At 34.8% G+C, this 17,081-nt stretch overlaps 1 protein-coding gene across 9 annotated transcripts in view; it reads right to left on the bottom strand.

Annotated features, from left to right (window-relative positions):
* LOC105477607 (contactin 4) overlaps positions 1-17,081 on the bottom strand; it is a 1,037,214-nt gene that overhangs the window by 886,685 nt on the left and 133,448 nt on the right. For 2 of the 9 annotated variants that reach the window (XM_071092103.1, XM_071092099.1), the window contains exon 2: positions 625-708. The exons of the other annotated variants lie outside the window; for them this stretch is intronic. The gene's annotated coding sequence lies outside the window, so the exon portion shown is untranslated. The remainder of the gene's footprint in view (positions 1-624; positions 709-17,081) is intronic. 9 annotated transcript variants of the gene reach the window in all.

The raw sequence follows: 17,081 nt of genomic DNA, 5'->3' as shown, positions 1-17,081 counted from the left end.
CAGATAAAGACTAACAACTAGATTCTCTATTGTCTCTCACCTAACAGAGAACAGGTCTCTATAAACAATGAACCCACTTATAGATATCACCAAATGGTCAGACCTTAAATTCCCAAATCATTCCTGTCAATAAGGGGGAATAATTTATTGGGCAAAATGAGCCCAAAACATAAGAGCCGTGGAATTAGTAGAGAGGAAAACTGAAATCAGAAAAACAAAGTTAGCAAAATCCTATTGTTATTATGGATTCATCTCTGGGAACCAAGACAAAACATATGTAGAAGAAAATTTCCCGTGAAGTACATTCCTACACGATAAATTTTGCCTTGCTTTGTCAGTTGAACCCACTGGATATCTCAGTGGAGGACCTCCAAAGCTGTTAAAATTAATTTTAAAAAAAGAAAGGTAAAATCACAGCTGTCATACATGTATAAGATTAATAGGTGTTAAAGATTTTATTTTACTCATAATAAGAGATCCAGTCAAATGTTATAGCTGCTTTCTCTTTCTGGATATGTTTTGAAAATATATCCAAGGATTTCCTAAAAGACTGAATGTATAATGTATAATGAAGAATCTTCTTTAGAGAAGATATGAGTTAGAAGTAAAATTTTATCTTCCTACCATATGGATATAGTTCTTTTTCATCCAGCATTTTTATAGTTGATTTTCAGTATTTGTGAACACCAAAAGCATGTTCAGTATAATCTGAAACAAAGAAGAGAGCACCTGCTGTTAGGAACAGTCATTTTAAGTTGAACAAAACCATTCAGGAGAGAAAATAAAAACACGTGCTGAGTTGGTGGCTTTATCTCAAAAGAACCAGTTCTCAACCAAGACAAAAACAAACTCATGGGGAAGTTTTGCTTGGAAAGTAGCTTCAATATTATTTAATACCAGTAACTGGATTATAGGAAGACATATATTACTTTATTAATCTTACAATGAGTCATATAACCCATGGCATTTTGACTAATTGACTCATAATTTTAAACACTAACTTCATAACATATACAATAAGCTGTATATTCAACAGTTGTATTTGGCTGGTTACCCCATAATTATAAGGAGTAGTTCAGATAGTTCATAATATATATGGATGGGTAGATATTACATAGTGGCTATTTATTAATGAAAAGATGAAAAGACATAACTTGGAATTTCTTATTTAGTAATGAAGAAATAAACAAGCTACAACTAATGTTAGATCTCCAGACTTTATTAAAAATAATCAACAACTTTATATCATCTCAATTCAATTAGTGTTGTGAATTTATTGAGAATTATTTTTATATCCAAAAATTGATATATATATGTATATATGTGTGGTGTGTGGTGTGTGTGTGTGTGTGTGCGCGTGTGTGTATGTGTAAAAAAAGAGAGAGAGAGAGAGACTCAAGTAAAGAAAAAGCAAGGCACAGTTGATAACTAATTTTCCACCTACAAATGGCTATCACTGTCTGGATGTTGAAATAGGAACCACCTAGTATACTTGCTGAGAATTCCAACCTCAGAAATACTGTCCAAAACATGTTGGAATGTATGTGTTAACGTGGTGGAACTTGTAGTTTATGATAAAATTACACTTTGATAGAACCCGTTGATTCTATTACATTATTTTCTCAGGAATTCATCATTATTGAAATGGATTTACTGTGGTTACTGTAAATGCCTAGAAGCATTCAGTATTTATTCTTGCAGAGGAACCAGCAATAACATATAGATCACCACCTAAAATTGGGTCATACTATTTGCTTATGGAGTGTTATACTTTACATATGCAAATGTGACTATCATACCACCAATACTGGTGCAACTGCTATATTCTCTGACTGGGAACTTATTTTCATTAGCCCCTACTTTGTTCACCCAAGCTGTGATCAACAAGGAAAAATGTTTTTAATAGTCCAGTTAAAAGGACAATATGGTAGTTGAAAACAGAATGAAAGGTACTAATCCATCAGTGATGAAAAGCAAGTTTGGCTTTGTTAACACTAACTAATTAATAAGCCAAACAGCCCTTGTATTTAAAATGTAATCATTTACAAAGGCAGCAAAGTTACAGGAGGAAATAGCACTGGATTAGTAGTCAGGGGACTCAGAGCCTCATTCCAAGGACAATTGCCTTCACTTCCCTATGTTTTCCACTTTTGTCCTCAAAAATAAACTAAGTATTTGCTGGTGGAGTTCCACTCAATCGGCTTCTGGTGTTTGACACATTCTACTAAAGGTGAATTTTCAGAATGTCACACAAGGTACCTGTTCCTTTATACATCCCTTATCAGTGACATCTCATCACCTCTCACTACCCACATATCTGGTACACAGTTTGGCCAATAGTCTTTATATATTTGGGGGCCTTCTAAAATCCCTGGGGATAATCACATTTGTTTTCTTAATCCTCTTTGAGGAATTGTGCTCTTATTCATGAGTGTCTCTTTCAGCACCTAATATATTTTTTCAATAATGCATCAATCAATTTTAAATAATTAGAAAGTATTTTTCAACATAGTTATGACAATCTCCCAAACAAAGTTTTTTTTTAGGTCATGCTGGAGTCATAAAACTAATGATTTTGCAAGTTCACTTTAGGCAGAAACATTTTATGTCAGCAGATAAAGCACATTTCACTGATAAACTAAAAACAAACAAGTTTCCCATGTAGTTGTCCTTAATAAGAAGTTAAACACAATGAATCCAGTCTAATCATGAGTAGTAACCAGATGGCTAGGCAATATTTGACACATGACTTATCTGTCAATGCTCATAGCCACGTACTCAATTCACTCTGGGTTTGACCTTGATTGTCTTACAGACTCTGTCAATCACGATGGCATGTGATTCTTTAATCCAAGGTAAATTTCCTCTGTAACTACAATCAGATGGTTTCTAAGGCATCACTGTCAGTCACTCAGTTATCCCCAAAGGTAGGCTTTCTATAAGTGTGCGTGATAGTCAACAAACCTTCAGTTAAAATGCCAGTGGAAGATAATTTATGCTGTACTTGACATAAGTTTGCTGGAAAGAACGAGCTTTCAGGAGAGACTAATTCAAGAAACTGGATTGGGAAACTTGGATAAGGAAAGTCAAGAGTAACCCTAAAACTCAAACTAATCAGTAACTCTCTTGCAATCAAGCCTGTTACACAGTATTCAGGGAAGTAAAATCCTCTTACTAGACCCATCAATGAGCAAGTGGACCCAAAGTATGTGTTTCTTATTTGAAAAGCATGAGATAAAATTTGTGTTAAAAGACAGTCAAGTTTGAATCCCGGTTCTACTATTTCAATATTGATAAGGTTAAACTTTACATCTCACTTTTCTAACCTGTAAAGTAACATATCCTTCTAGACTATTGTGAAGAATGAATTTGATAATAAATGTAAATATACCTAGTATCACACACGACCTAGTAAAGTGGTCCCTTAATGTTAGTTCCATCCCTATCCTTCTAGAAAACATTTTAATTTAAAAAGAAATGTTTTAGGTTAGATGTATTATTTACCAGATTAAGAAATTTAAACTCTTAAAAAAAAATCTATAAAAATCAGAGAGCTCTTAATTAGGATTCTCTTTTATCTACCATGTAGATACAATCAACATACATGCACCATCTAATTCAGCAGCCATAAGCTACCTATGGCTACGGAGCCCTTGAAATGTTGCTAATCTGAATTGAGACGTGCTGTAAGTAAAATATACAGTAGATTTATAAGGCGTAGTACAAAAAATGTAAAATATTTCACTTATCATTTTTACAACTGAGTACCTATGAAGTAATAATTGTTTTACATAAAATATATTACTAATATTAATTTTACCTATTTCTTGTTGTTGTTTGTGGCTCCTGGAAAAAGTAAATTTGGCTATGTAGCTCACATAACATTTCTAAATGATAGTGCTAGTATATATAGTTTCTCTTTAATGAATGTCTGAATAAACAAATTTGGTAGGTGCTTTCGGAATTATACCTGTAGACCATCTTACTAAACACAGTCCTTGGAAATTAAAATACACAGTGAGTATAAATTGGTGAATATTAAAAGCTTTGAAGAGAGAGTACTATGAGAAAAATAAAAGTTCAGCATAAAATTGCTAATGGTGGTGTTGGACATGAAAAACACATTGTCTTCAATGACATTCATAGTGTACACTCTTAATAGGGTAATATTTTTTGTTATAGCTACTACAGGGAAAGCATTCATCCATGCTGGAAGTTGAAGTTTATTATCTCAACTTCATTGGAGGTACAAGGTATTGTATTAATGAAATCTAAGTCTCTTCTCTCCTTACCAATTCATCCTATTTGGGGCATTATGGGACTGTCAGCTAAACAGTTTTATTTTATTCAAAGAACAGAAGACCAGGAAGCAACGTTTCTTATTTCCCTCCCACCAAAAATACTCTCGTGGATAATTTTTATTTGACCAGAAATATTTTAATCATGTGAGCACTTAATAAGGTACAAATAATTATGTGCAATTACATGATAATTACTCTCAACATAATTACCACACCAGTGCAGCTTTGTTAGAGATAATCAGATAGCTACTGGTGAACTGCAAATTAATTGATAACAGGACATTTATAATTGCAAATGATCATGATTACCTTGGAGTATGAGCACATTAGAAATGTGAGTAGGATGGCAGAAGGATCAGAGACATTCGTTTAACAGAAATGTCATAGAATAAGTAAGATTAGATCATAAATCTACTGGACTCAGTTCCAACCTAAAGGATGCTCTGTGTCTGCTATTTGCAGATTTTTTGGTCATATGTCATTTAGTATATACACAGCCTATATTGGGTTAGTCTACCAATCAGAGATTTTCTTCCTGTGTGCACCATCTGTGTTGTAGTCTGACTGTATTTATAGGCATCTTAGTAGCAAATTACACTTTTAGAGTTAGACGATAACAGAATGCCTACCCTCTCAAAAAGATACAGATGCCAAGAGGTAAAAATGTCTTAAGATCATACACACAATGAGTGACGGGCCTACAGAATTTCAATTCTCCTCATTTCCAGTCTAGAACTGCATTAAATTAACATGGCACAAACCTAATTTCTTCACATACTATTTTACAACATTGTCATACTTGAACATTGACCCTCAAATACATATTTAATCATTGATTCAAGCCTAACATAGGTCTCTGTTTTAAGGCCATCCTAAACATTAATATCTGAGAATTCATTGGTTTGATGTTAATTGCAAGTTTTTTCTAAATCACACTAATATGAACATGAATCTATTAAAGCAAACACTACTTTCCATGGTAGAATGCCTATCACACTTTATGAAACACTCTTCCTATTCCACATTCCGACTGTATGCCAGAATGTTTCTATAATTCTTTGAGTTTAAGATGGCTTAGAATAGCACTCTGCACTTCAGAAAACAAAAAAAAGTATGCACTTTTGTGTAGAGCAATGTATTATCCACTAATTCAAAGACATATGTGTTACAGCCCTGTCCCTTGAGAAGCTCAAAGCTCTCATAGAGTATAAAAGCCTTACACAAATACCTTCAACAACAGGCAGCATGAAATGCATGCTATGAAAGTGGTGCATCCTGCTACAGAATTTCACAGGTCCTAGCTACCATTCCAGGATGAAGTGAATGGTAACGACTTCAAAAATAAAGGAGAAATGAGCTGGGGCTTGAAGGGTATTCAAATTTAGGAATATGGAGTAAGGACATATAAGGTAGTATATGAAAAAAATTTTAAATCCAGATGACAGAGAAAGAAAAGCAAGCAATTGTGATGGTTAAATTTTATGCATCACCTTGGCTAGGCTATGGGGCCCAGTAGTTTGGTAAAATACTAGTCTTGATATCGCTTTGAAAGTATTTTGTTAATGGGATTAACATCTATAATCAATTTAGTTTAAGTAAAAGAGATTATCCTCCTTAATGTGGGGGATCTTCATCCAACCAGTTGAAGGCCTTAAGTGTAAAAACTGAAGTTTCCTGGAGATACACACACACACACACACACACACACACATACACACACACAATCCTATTGGTTCTGCTTCTCTAAAGAGCCCTGGCAGATACAGCATATTAAGATACAAGTAAGTAGCCAAACACAAGAGCAAAGGAAAATGACTGGAAGTTAGATTTGGAATAGACAGCACAGGTGTGCTGAATAGCCCGCTAAAGAATTCAGATGTCTGGAAGAATTCAGGGAGGAGCCCCAGAAAGTGTGTTGAGCAGAGGAGCAAAAGCAGCCCAAGAAGTGCACTGAGGAGACAAGTGTGAGTAGTATTTCTGATGGATGAGAGGAAAAAAGATATGAGATGTTCAGAAACCAGGTGGAATGTTATTAACAATATTTAATCGCTAACCTTCCCAAATCAATAAAATCCATGAAAATCACATTGAAAATGTTGAATTCCATCCTGTAATAAAATAATATGGTGATAAAGTCATACATTCTTACCTCTACATTTAAGAGCTCTTTTGAGAAAACACTTGGTTGTAGCAACTCTTGCTTTAAACTTTTGTTTTCATGATTCTTTAATGGATACACAGTCTACTATTACTACTATTACTCATATCTCCTGCTTTCATCCACATTTAACTATTCGACATACAAGGAAGTGGGCATCAAGTGCCCTTTATTAAAAAAAAATTCTCTCTGATTCCTGAGTGATTTTTTTTTTTTTTTTTTTTTTTTTTTTAGACGGAGTCTCGCTCTGTCGCCCAGGCTGGAGTGCAGTGGCCGGATCTCAGCTCACTGCAAGCTCCGCCTCCCGGGTTTACGCCATTCTCCTGCCTCAGCCTCCCGAGTAGCTGGGACTACAGGCACCTGCCACCATGCCTGGCTAGTTTTTTGTATTTTTAGTAGAGATGGAGTTTCACCATGTTAGCCAGGATGGTCTCGATCTCCTGACCTCGTGATCCGCCCGTCTTGGCCTCCCAAAGTGTTGAGTGATTTTTTTTACCTTTATATTTCTGCATGCTGTTACATGTGTCTATAGGTTTTCTTGGGTACAAAGATCACTCTTTGTTGATTTTCTCCTGACTTCCATTTGACAGGAAAGTTGTTTCTCAAAATATTCTTATAAATTCAGAAAGGGTTCCAATTTCTTGATATTGACCTTGAAGTGTGTTTATTTCTTGCATTACTTGTGCTAGTATAGTTTCTTTCATATTTAAGTTGGTTTTTAAAGCAATGAATCCCCTAAGCTATATCAAGTATCTTAAAATATAACCGCTGAAATTAGAAAGCAAAAATAAAAGTGATAATCTTGGTCCAGTTTGCTTGTGGCATATCATGCTAATCTGTTGACACTTTTTCTTAAAGCAGTGTTATACTAATTACCATCATTAGCAAACATCCTCCATAATGTTGGCCATATGTGCATACCACCAGAACTGTTTACTTAGCATTGTTAAATTCATATTTTAAATTTAAATATGTATTTTCCATTTGTCTTAATGAATAGACTCAAGGAAGCCATGGACTTGCCATGCTGGTTATAGTTTCCTAATATACACAATAATATATATATATTTTTACTATTAAAACAAAAGCTAATCTTAGGTATGTCACCCAAAACAATCATAGTACCATTCACTAAGTGGTATATATATATTCTACTTAGTAAACTCATTAGTAAGTACATATTAGACCCTTTATTTTTATATTCTACTATTCCTTACTGGGACAGTGGTAGAAAGTATATCATGTGAAGCCCTGACAAATACTCATTCGTTTCCTATGAAAAACATCCCCCTACTGTTGAAGAATCTGCTCATCCTAGAAGTCCTGTCATTGGCTACATAGTTAATGCATGTTCTGTGTGATTTCAGGAAGCATGACAAGTACTTGGGCATGGAAGCTACAAGGCAGTGCATTTAGACTCAACATATAAAAAGAATCATTTCTACCAAAAGGATTACAAAATGATTCTGTACTAGTTAGGCTTTGATTCACATACATGGAATAAACCATATTTTCAGGTAACTTGAGTTCATGAGATTTACTTTAAAGATAAAGGGGTTGGTAAAAAGGGCAGATAATCTTCTCCTGACTCTACTAACTACTTTCTTTACATTGAATTTTATGCTGTGCTATCCGCATGCCTGTAATATCATTGCCCTCTCTCTGTGCCTTTTAGCTTTAGTCCAACCACTCTCTGCTCATTCTGTCTGTATAATCAGATCAGGTTAGGATGCTATGACATATTCAACACACCAGCTAGCCAGAGCTCTTGCCAAGTCACCTACTAAGGATCACAGTTGGGGACAGGGAGCCACCTCTGGTTCATTACATCATGGTGAGTGAAATTAAGTCATCTGGTATCAAGCAGTAGTTACTACTCAAGCTCAATCCTCTGCATGGCATGGAGGAAGCCTGTCTCGGACCTTCTACTTCAAACCTTTCCCCGTATTCTTAATTTTATTCTCTCAGCTTTCTTGTATGGAATTTACAATCTAATAAGATAAATAAAATTTCTATACAAATATAAACAGTGTTAGGCCATTTGAAATGCATGTCATAACAATGGACCAAAGTGCTACAGAATTTCCCAGACTTTTTTTCCTGGTTGAAATGAAGCAAAATTACTAAGGAGAAGGATTGTAAACTCGCCCATGAAGGATTAGTGATTTCCATGTTTAGGAAAAACAAGCTAGGATATTCTAGACAGGGAATCCTACAAAAAAAATCCAACGTCACAAAGAAAAGGCAAGCTATCGGCAGAGTAAAGTTTAGGAGACTAACGAACATTCTCAAGTTTCCTAAAATAGGAGAGTGAACCTAGAAGGTAGCTTTTATAGCACATTCATTAGAGATCTTATTTTATAAATTAAATAAATGTCTTATACATATTCCTCTAAATCAAATATTTATGTCCCCTGCAAATTCAAATGCTGAAATCCTAATCACCAATGTAATAGTGATATTGTTTGAATGTTTGTCCCCACCCAAATCTCATGTTGAATTGTAAACCCCAGTGTTGGAGATGGGGCCTGGTGGAAAGTGGTTGGATCATGGGGGAGGATCCCTTATGGCTTTGAGGTGTCCTTACAATAATGAGTGTCCATATACGGTTGTTTGAAAAGATGTGGCAGTTTCCCACTCTCTTGCTCCTGCTTTTGCCACGTGATGTGCCTGCTCCTGCTTTGCCTTCTGCCTTTAGTGAAAGCTCCCTGAGGCCTCTCCAGAAGCTGAGCAGATGCCAATGCCCTGTTTATACCACCTGCAGAACCGTGAGTCAATTAAACCTCTTTTTAAAATAAATTACCCAGTCTCAGATATTCCTTTCTGGCATGAAACGAACTTGAGATGTTCATTTCTGGCAACACAAGAATGGCCTATCACAGATACTGTTAGGAGGTAAGGCCTTTGGTCGATGATTAGATCATGAGGGTGGAACCCTCTTGAATGAGATTAGTGCCCTCATCAAAGAGACTCAGGAGAGTTCTCTGATTCCTTACACCCTGTGAGAACTCAGAGAGGAGAAGGCTGGCTATGAACCAGGAAGTGCACCCTCACCAGACATCAATTTGCCAGCTCCTTGATCTTGAAAATCCCAGTCTCCAGAATTTTGAGAAATAAGTGTCTGTTGCGTATAAGCCACCCAGTCTATGGTATGCTGCTAGAGAAGCATGAATGAACATGCATATTTATAAGAAAAGAAATGGCCTAGTTTTCTTATCCACCTCCATCTAGGGGTATTACAATTTTACAATCAGTTGTTCAATCTGAATGAACAACTATAGCCTCTTTTCCACGGACAAGACAGCAAGTGACATATTCTGCAAAAATATATCACTTATAGCAAGTTACTGCACCCTTCTACCTTAAAAGTAAAAATAAAAGAATGTGGGCCTTATCAGTCCCTTATTCAACTACTCACCAAACAAGTTGAGGCTCAACGACACTCATTTAGCTTGTAGCTGATGGTGCTTGTAAAATGTGCTAGAGGGATGCAAAAACTTCTTACCTCAAGATCTGCACACTTCTAGTTGACTCTCACACCCTATTTGACAACAGAATAAAACAACAATAATAGCAACAACAGCTACCTTCTTTGAGAAATTATTTTTCCAGATTCTGTATTTTAACATTGCATATGCATAATTTTAATTATTTTTTCCTTTAGTTATTTTTCAAATTTTATTTTATCTTTTAAAGTTCAAGTCAACTAGATTTTAGATTTAATTCTTATAATAATCATATGAGGTAAACTATTGTTATTATTTCTATTTAACAAATGAGGAATCAGAGTGTTCAAGTCAAACCAAATTATAACAGGAAGTAAGTAGCTGAGCTGAGCTTCGAACATCCGAAAGATTTTCTCTACATCATACTTGCCACAGTATAACCAACTTCAACTTTGCTTCACACTGATCCAACTCCTGGGAATATTCAATCTATCCCTTTCTATCCATTAACAGTTTGATATCCCCACAAAAAGCTCTGCCTAAGATAAACAAACCATTAAAATAAATACTTCAATAAAAATCTAGAATAAGTACTGTGGAAACTCTGAGAAAGGAGTGTTTAATTCTGCAAATATATTCTCATACAGGTAAATTACACTATGGGATGAAAAATAATTGATCATTCAGATTCCCAGAGGTTCTATGCACTGGCTTCTCACCATTCTGTATGTCTTGGCTAAAGTCCATCGACCAGCTAGTACCATCCCTAATTAGCAACTTAGTAGATTATGCCTATGTTGACATTTTTGTTCAAGCCAAATGGTCTGTTTGCTCAGTTGATCACTGTGTCCTCGCTAGGAGTTCTTAGCCCATCAAAATCATATTTGATGAGTCTGGCAAAGTACTCAACTGTATTTGTGTTCTCTTTTGTTCTAATGCTAATCATTGAGGATTTTAACCATCCTTCTGATGAACTGAAAAGCTCCAATTTAGAAATCCAAATAAACCAATCTTCTGTGTGATGACTGATATCAGCACAATCTACCAAGTTACAGATCACTGATAGTTGTTCTGATCTGTAGTGCCAATCATACCTGTTATATAAACTTAAAATGTCAATCATCTTTGCCTTTCTTCTCTTTTGGCCCCTACATGCCATCAGGAACCAAGTACTGTTTTCACTTTCACAATCTCTCTTTCTCATTTGTCTCTTTTCCAATTCCTTTTCCTCTACTCCAATCCAGGTTTTTACTACCTCTTGCTTGGTCTACTTAATTGCCTTCTAACTTGGCTCTCCATCTCGTGCAACCTGCTATACATTGCAGCTAGAGCAGTTGTCCTGATGGAAATCAACCACTCATGTCCTTCTCATATTCAGAAATCTTTAAAGCTCCCTACCGTCTATGAAAAGAACGTCAGTCTACTTAGCCAAGTATTAAACGGCTTTCATGGGCTGGCCTACTTGCAACCAGTTTTCTTTTTTTTTTTCTTTTAAATTTCAATCGTTTTTAGGGTACAGGTGGTTTTTGGTTACATGGGTAAGTTCTTCAGTGGTAATTTCCAGGATTCTGGTGGTACACCAATCACCCAAGGAATGAACACTGTACCCAATATGTAGTCTTTTATCCCTCACCCCATTGCACCCTTCCCCTCAAGTCCCCAAAGTCCATTAAATCATTCTTATGCCTTTGCATCCTCAGAGCTTGGCTCCCACTTAAAGTGAGAAAATACAAAATTTGGTTTTCCATTCCTGAGTTACTTCACTTAGAATAATGGCCTCCAGCTCCATCTAAGTTGCTGCAAAAGACATTATTTCGTTTCTTTTTATGGCTAAGTAGTATTCCATGTGTATATGCCCCATTTTCTTTATCCACTCATTGGTTTGCAACCAATTTTCCAATCTTTCTTCATAAATTCATATACTCAAAAGAGAAAGATCAACTTACAATAAAACTTGACTTAGTAAATAGCTTTCCCCTGGATGCAGTAGAGCAGTGGTTTTCAAACATTCAGGTCCATCAGAATCACGTGGAGTGCTTCCTGAAACACAGATTCTGAGCACGGGATCCAGAAATTTCTGATTCAGGAGCTCAGGAATGAAGTCTGAGACTCTGTGTTTCTAGCAAGTTCCTAGGTGCTCCTGTTCCAAGGAACAATGGTCTAGACTACAGCACCATAGAACCAAGAGTCTAGACTAGAACCCAATAGTCAATATTAATACCAAACACACCAAGAGCTCACTGCATACTGTTCAGTAAGTAACTCAAGTAAATACAGTATATGAATGATCTTTTCTTGATTTTTATGGTTTTTTATGTGACTGGAGTCTATGTTTCCCTCATAACTATGAGCAGATTCTAACAGTGAATGTGCTTACCTGTGCTTTGGGATGTATCATTCAGAATATCTCTAAGAATTGGTTTGGCTTAGGATCTCAGTCATACAGGTAGAATATAGACAATAATGTCCCACTGACTGTTTTTAACCCAAATTGGAAAGAGCTCTACTTTTTCCAATCATTAAAGCAATGACTGTTCACCATTCAAATATTTCAGAATATATAAAAATAAAGTTAAAACTCTTCACTCTGTAATTTCATCCCTTAATTCTTGAACTTGGTATTAGTTTCACATTCTTTTCTTTTTCCACACACACAAGACAGACAAAAACACAAAGATGTGGAATTATAAAAATGGGATCACATATTACATCCTATTTTATGAGTGTTTTTGTCCTCTGAAAATGTAATGGCATTTTTCCAAGTCCCTACATGTAGACCTACCTCATCATTATTTAGAGTTATTTTAACATTTTTAGTAAGAATAAATCATTTTTCTTTATCTATCCATTTCCTAGTGGACATTTAGGTGCATGGTTTTTGGATGTAATCAAAAATACCACAATAAACATTTGTTTACACATGACTTTGTGTTTATAAATAATTCCTGTCTTACAGAACTTAATGTTTTAAAGAAACATGTTTCTCTATTACAGTTATTCGACTTGAATCAGGCTGAGGAAGTCCTTCCTTAAAAGTAAGAAACATTCTAAATAAACTGTTCTTTGGAACACACACACACAAAAAAAAGTGAGAAACATTCTGTATTTTTGTATAGTAGTATGTGATTGTTTCTATATTTAAATTTCAGATTAATGTGTTTTTGTTTGAAGTGGTATTGATCTAAGTGTTAAAATAGACCATTTTTTTCAGTATTTGCTGAGTTATCAATCCATATTACAATTCATTTTATACGACATTTAATATCCACTTAAATTTATAACTATGGTTTGTTCTATTTCTATTGATCTATCTACATCTGCGTAAGTTTTTACTGACAGTACATTTTAAAATATTTTGGCTTTTAAATTCACATATATATCTAGTAAAGTCTCCCATTCCCTCTTCCACAAGGCTCTGTTCACTTCCTACATTTCTCTATAGCCACTTTTTTCTCCACATCAAATTTAGGTTCATTAAGTTCTGCCCTTATTCTAAGCAAAAAACAAAAACAGAAAAACTAAAGATTTTTACTTGAACTTCAGTAAACTTATAGATTAATGTGGGCACACGTGACATCCTTAGAATGACAGGACTTCCCATTTAGGAACAGAGTGTGTTTGCTTTTCAATCAAGCCATTGTTTATATTATTTAGTGAATGGTACTTTTTTTTTCATGTAGGTCTTGATGATTTCCTAAGTCTCCTAAGTTTAATTTTTTTGTATTTCTTTCTCCTGTGAATATAATATTATTTCTTTTTTTATTTTATTTATTTATTTATGGGTTTTTTTTTTTTTTTTTTTTTTGGAGACGGAGTTTCGCTCTTGTTGCCCAGGCTGAAGTGCAGTGGCATGATCTCTGCTCACTGCAACCTCAGCTCCCCGGGTTCACGCCATTCTCCTGCCTCAGCCTCCCGAGTACCTGGGACTACAGGTGCCCATCACAACACCCGGGTAATTTTTGTATTTTTAGTAGAGACAGGGTTTCACCGTGTTAGCCAAGATGGTCTCAATCTCCTGATCTTCTGATCCGCCCACCTCGGTCTCCCAGAGTGCTGGGATTACAGGCGTGAGCCACCACGCCGGGCCTCTCTTTTTTGATTCTTACAAGTATGAGTTAATAACTAGTTTTGTTTATCTTATCTCTCATCATGTTAGTAAACTCATTAGTTCTAAAAGCTTTTAATTGTAAAACTTTATTGAAGAACCCAAATACAATCTGAAAATAGTAATATTTGTCCTTTCCCACTATTTATTCTTAATTCTGTTTTCATTTTACCAACTACCATCTTCAGAGCATTGTTGACTAACAGCATTGATAAAGAGTATTTCTGTTCTTTCTCTAACTTAAAACAGAAACAGTTTTACTGTTTACAGTGAATTGTTACATTCACTACCGTTTTTCATCTTTCGTAGTAACTTGAAAGTTTCTAGGCTGGGCGCGGTGGCTCACGCCTACGCTTGTAATCCCAGCACTTTGGGAGGCCGAGGCGGATGGATCACGAGGTCAACAGATCGAGACCATCCTGGCTAACACGGTGAAACTCCGTCTCTAGGGCGTGGTGACAGGCGACTGTAGTCCCAGTTACTCAGGTGGCTGAGGCAGGAGAATCGCTTGAAACCAGGAGGTGGAGGTTGCAGCAAGCCAAGATCGCGCCACTGTCCTCCAGCCTAGGCAACAGAGGGAGACTCCGTTTCAAAGAAAAAAAAAAAAGTTTATTTTATCATTCCTAATGTTTCATGAATGTTACTGGGGAATGTCTATTTGATTTTATCAAAAGGCTTTAAACATCTTTCAAAATAGTGTTACGGAATTTCTTATTTCTCTTTAAAATGTATTATAAATAATTATATTAATGTACCTCTGAATACTGAACTCTTCTTGCATTTTTAGAATAAATACACTTGGTAAGTGCATATCATTCTTTTAACATAATGATGCATGTGATTCAATCATATTTACAAGAGTAATAATAAGGAAGCTGGTCTACAATTTTTGTTATTGTTACTTCGTACGGCCTTTCTAAAATTTGACAATATATTTATGCTAGCCTCTCAAAACATGAACTTTAAATAAGATAGAAAGTGTTCCCTGTTACTTTTAGTTTTAAAATTCTGAAACATGTTAAATCACTTGGTAATGATTTGTTTCTTGAGCTTCAGCACTTAACTATGAAGCCATCTGAATCTGTGTATTTTGCACAACTGAGGGTAAATCTAAGACAATCTTTTTTTATTGCTTTATCTTGGCAATTCATTTAAGCCGGAAATTTTTCTTTTCCTGAAAAAACGAAGTGGTTCTTTCTTTTTCCAAGCAAATCACCAATTCTGCTTGCAAGTATACATTCATAACAAGCACCACTGATTTTGAAAATGTATTACATACATATGGTACTATCTCCTTTAAATTTAATATTATACATTTACAAACTCTTTTTTTTAAATCAGAAACAACAAAGCTTTGTTGATTTTACAAGTCTTTTCAAATATGGGGTATTTTTAATTCTATATATTTTGTATGTAAACAAGTCATTAATTTCTACTTTTAAATAATTATTCTCTTTTTATTAATTTATTTTGTTTTATAATGTTCATTTTCTAGCTTCTCGAGTTAAATGTTTAGATTACTTAATTTCAATCTTTCATATTTAAAAATGTTGCATTTACATTTTAAAAATCTCTCAGTAAACATCTGACCACATATTAGAATCCTGAATAATTATTTTCTGTGACTTGTTTTAAAGACAGTTCATAGTATAATTGATTTCCTCTTAAACCTAAAAGCCATTCACAAGTTTCTTTGTTTAATTTTAATTTCCAAGTAGTTCATATTTTTGGCCCTTGCCAATTTATAATTTTATTGCTCTTTAATTAGACAATAAAACTTGTAAGATATTTAACATTTGATATTTGAAATTTCCTTTACACATATGATCAAATTTCATAAACATTCCAAAAATGTTTCTGAAATAATATACAGTCTACATTTGTAGAGTATAACTTTCCAACCATGGAGACAAGGTCTTGCACTGTCACCCAGGTCAGAGTGGAGTGCAATGGCCTCATCATAGCTTAGTATAACCTTGAACTCCTGGACTCAAGCAATCCGCCTGTCTCAGCCTAGCTAGGACCATAAGCATGCAACACTATGCCCAGCTCATTTTTTCATTAATTTGTAGAGATGGAGTCTTCCTATGTTGCCTAGTCTGTTGAACACCTGGCCTCAAGTGATCCTTCTCCTTCAGGGACTACAGGCATAAGCCACCAGGCCTGGTCTTGAAATAAATCTTAACTGAATGACAATAATCAAACCAGGGGTTCTCAAATGAGGAAAAGTAAACATCATATACTATTAGAAGCCAGGTGGAAATATCAAAATGGGTCAGGGTGAAAACAGAAGTATCTTGTTCGAATGTTTTCATTTATTTTTAGTCATCATATTAACTTTATTTTACAATTAAAATGTTATTAAATGACCAGGTAAAAAGTTTATGGTTATCAAAGCATTGGTATGAGCTTAAAATTGTGGAAAATATTACATGATTTGTCTTGGATTTTTTTACCTAGTTCAATTCTGGGAGATGTATTAAAATTTCCCTGTCTGGTAATAGTTTCATTAATTTCTTCTTGAATGTTTATGCTTCCAATTCATCATAATGTGTGCTTTTCAGTGCACAAAAGTTTGATGCTATTATACCTTGTTTAATGGCGGATGTTTTTTGTAAAAATAGCCCTATATGCCATCTAATTATTTATTATTTGAAGTGTATTGTACTAATGGTATTGTTACCTGTTACCTTTTTATTTTTGGTGGTGGTTGTCATGGGAGGCTCTGTTATATTTTTCCACATCCATTCATTCCATGAGGTGGCAATCATTTTTGAACCAATGTCCAATCATGCCAAAAGCTGCAGATATAATAGTGAAAAACTTTCTAATCACATTGTGCCATTTTTTTAAAAAGTTTTCTTTTAAACAGCATGGAATTGGTTTATCCATTTTAAGCTAATGTAAGAATGTTTTATAATTTAAGATTTAATTTACCTACTTTAATTGTAACATATTTTGTATATATATTTTTAAATTTACTTTTATTACATCTATGTCAGACATATACAACATATTTTGATATACATATACACAGTGAAATGATTACTACCATCAAACTACATTCTATC

This window comes from Macaca nemestrina, chromosome 2 (genome assembly GCF_043159975.1).
Source record: "Macaca nemestrina isolate mMacNem1 chromosome 2, mMacNem.hap1, whole genome shotgun sequence".
In the NCBI taxonomy this organism is placed as follows: Eukaryota; Metazoa; Chordata; class Mammalia; order Primates; family Cercopithecidae; genus Macaca; species Macaca nemestrina.
Note: the sequence above shows the minus strand (reverse complement) of the source record. Positions and strands in the feature narration are given on the sequence as shown.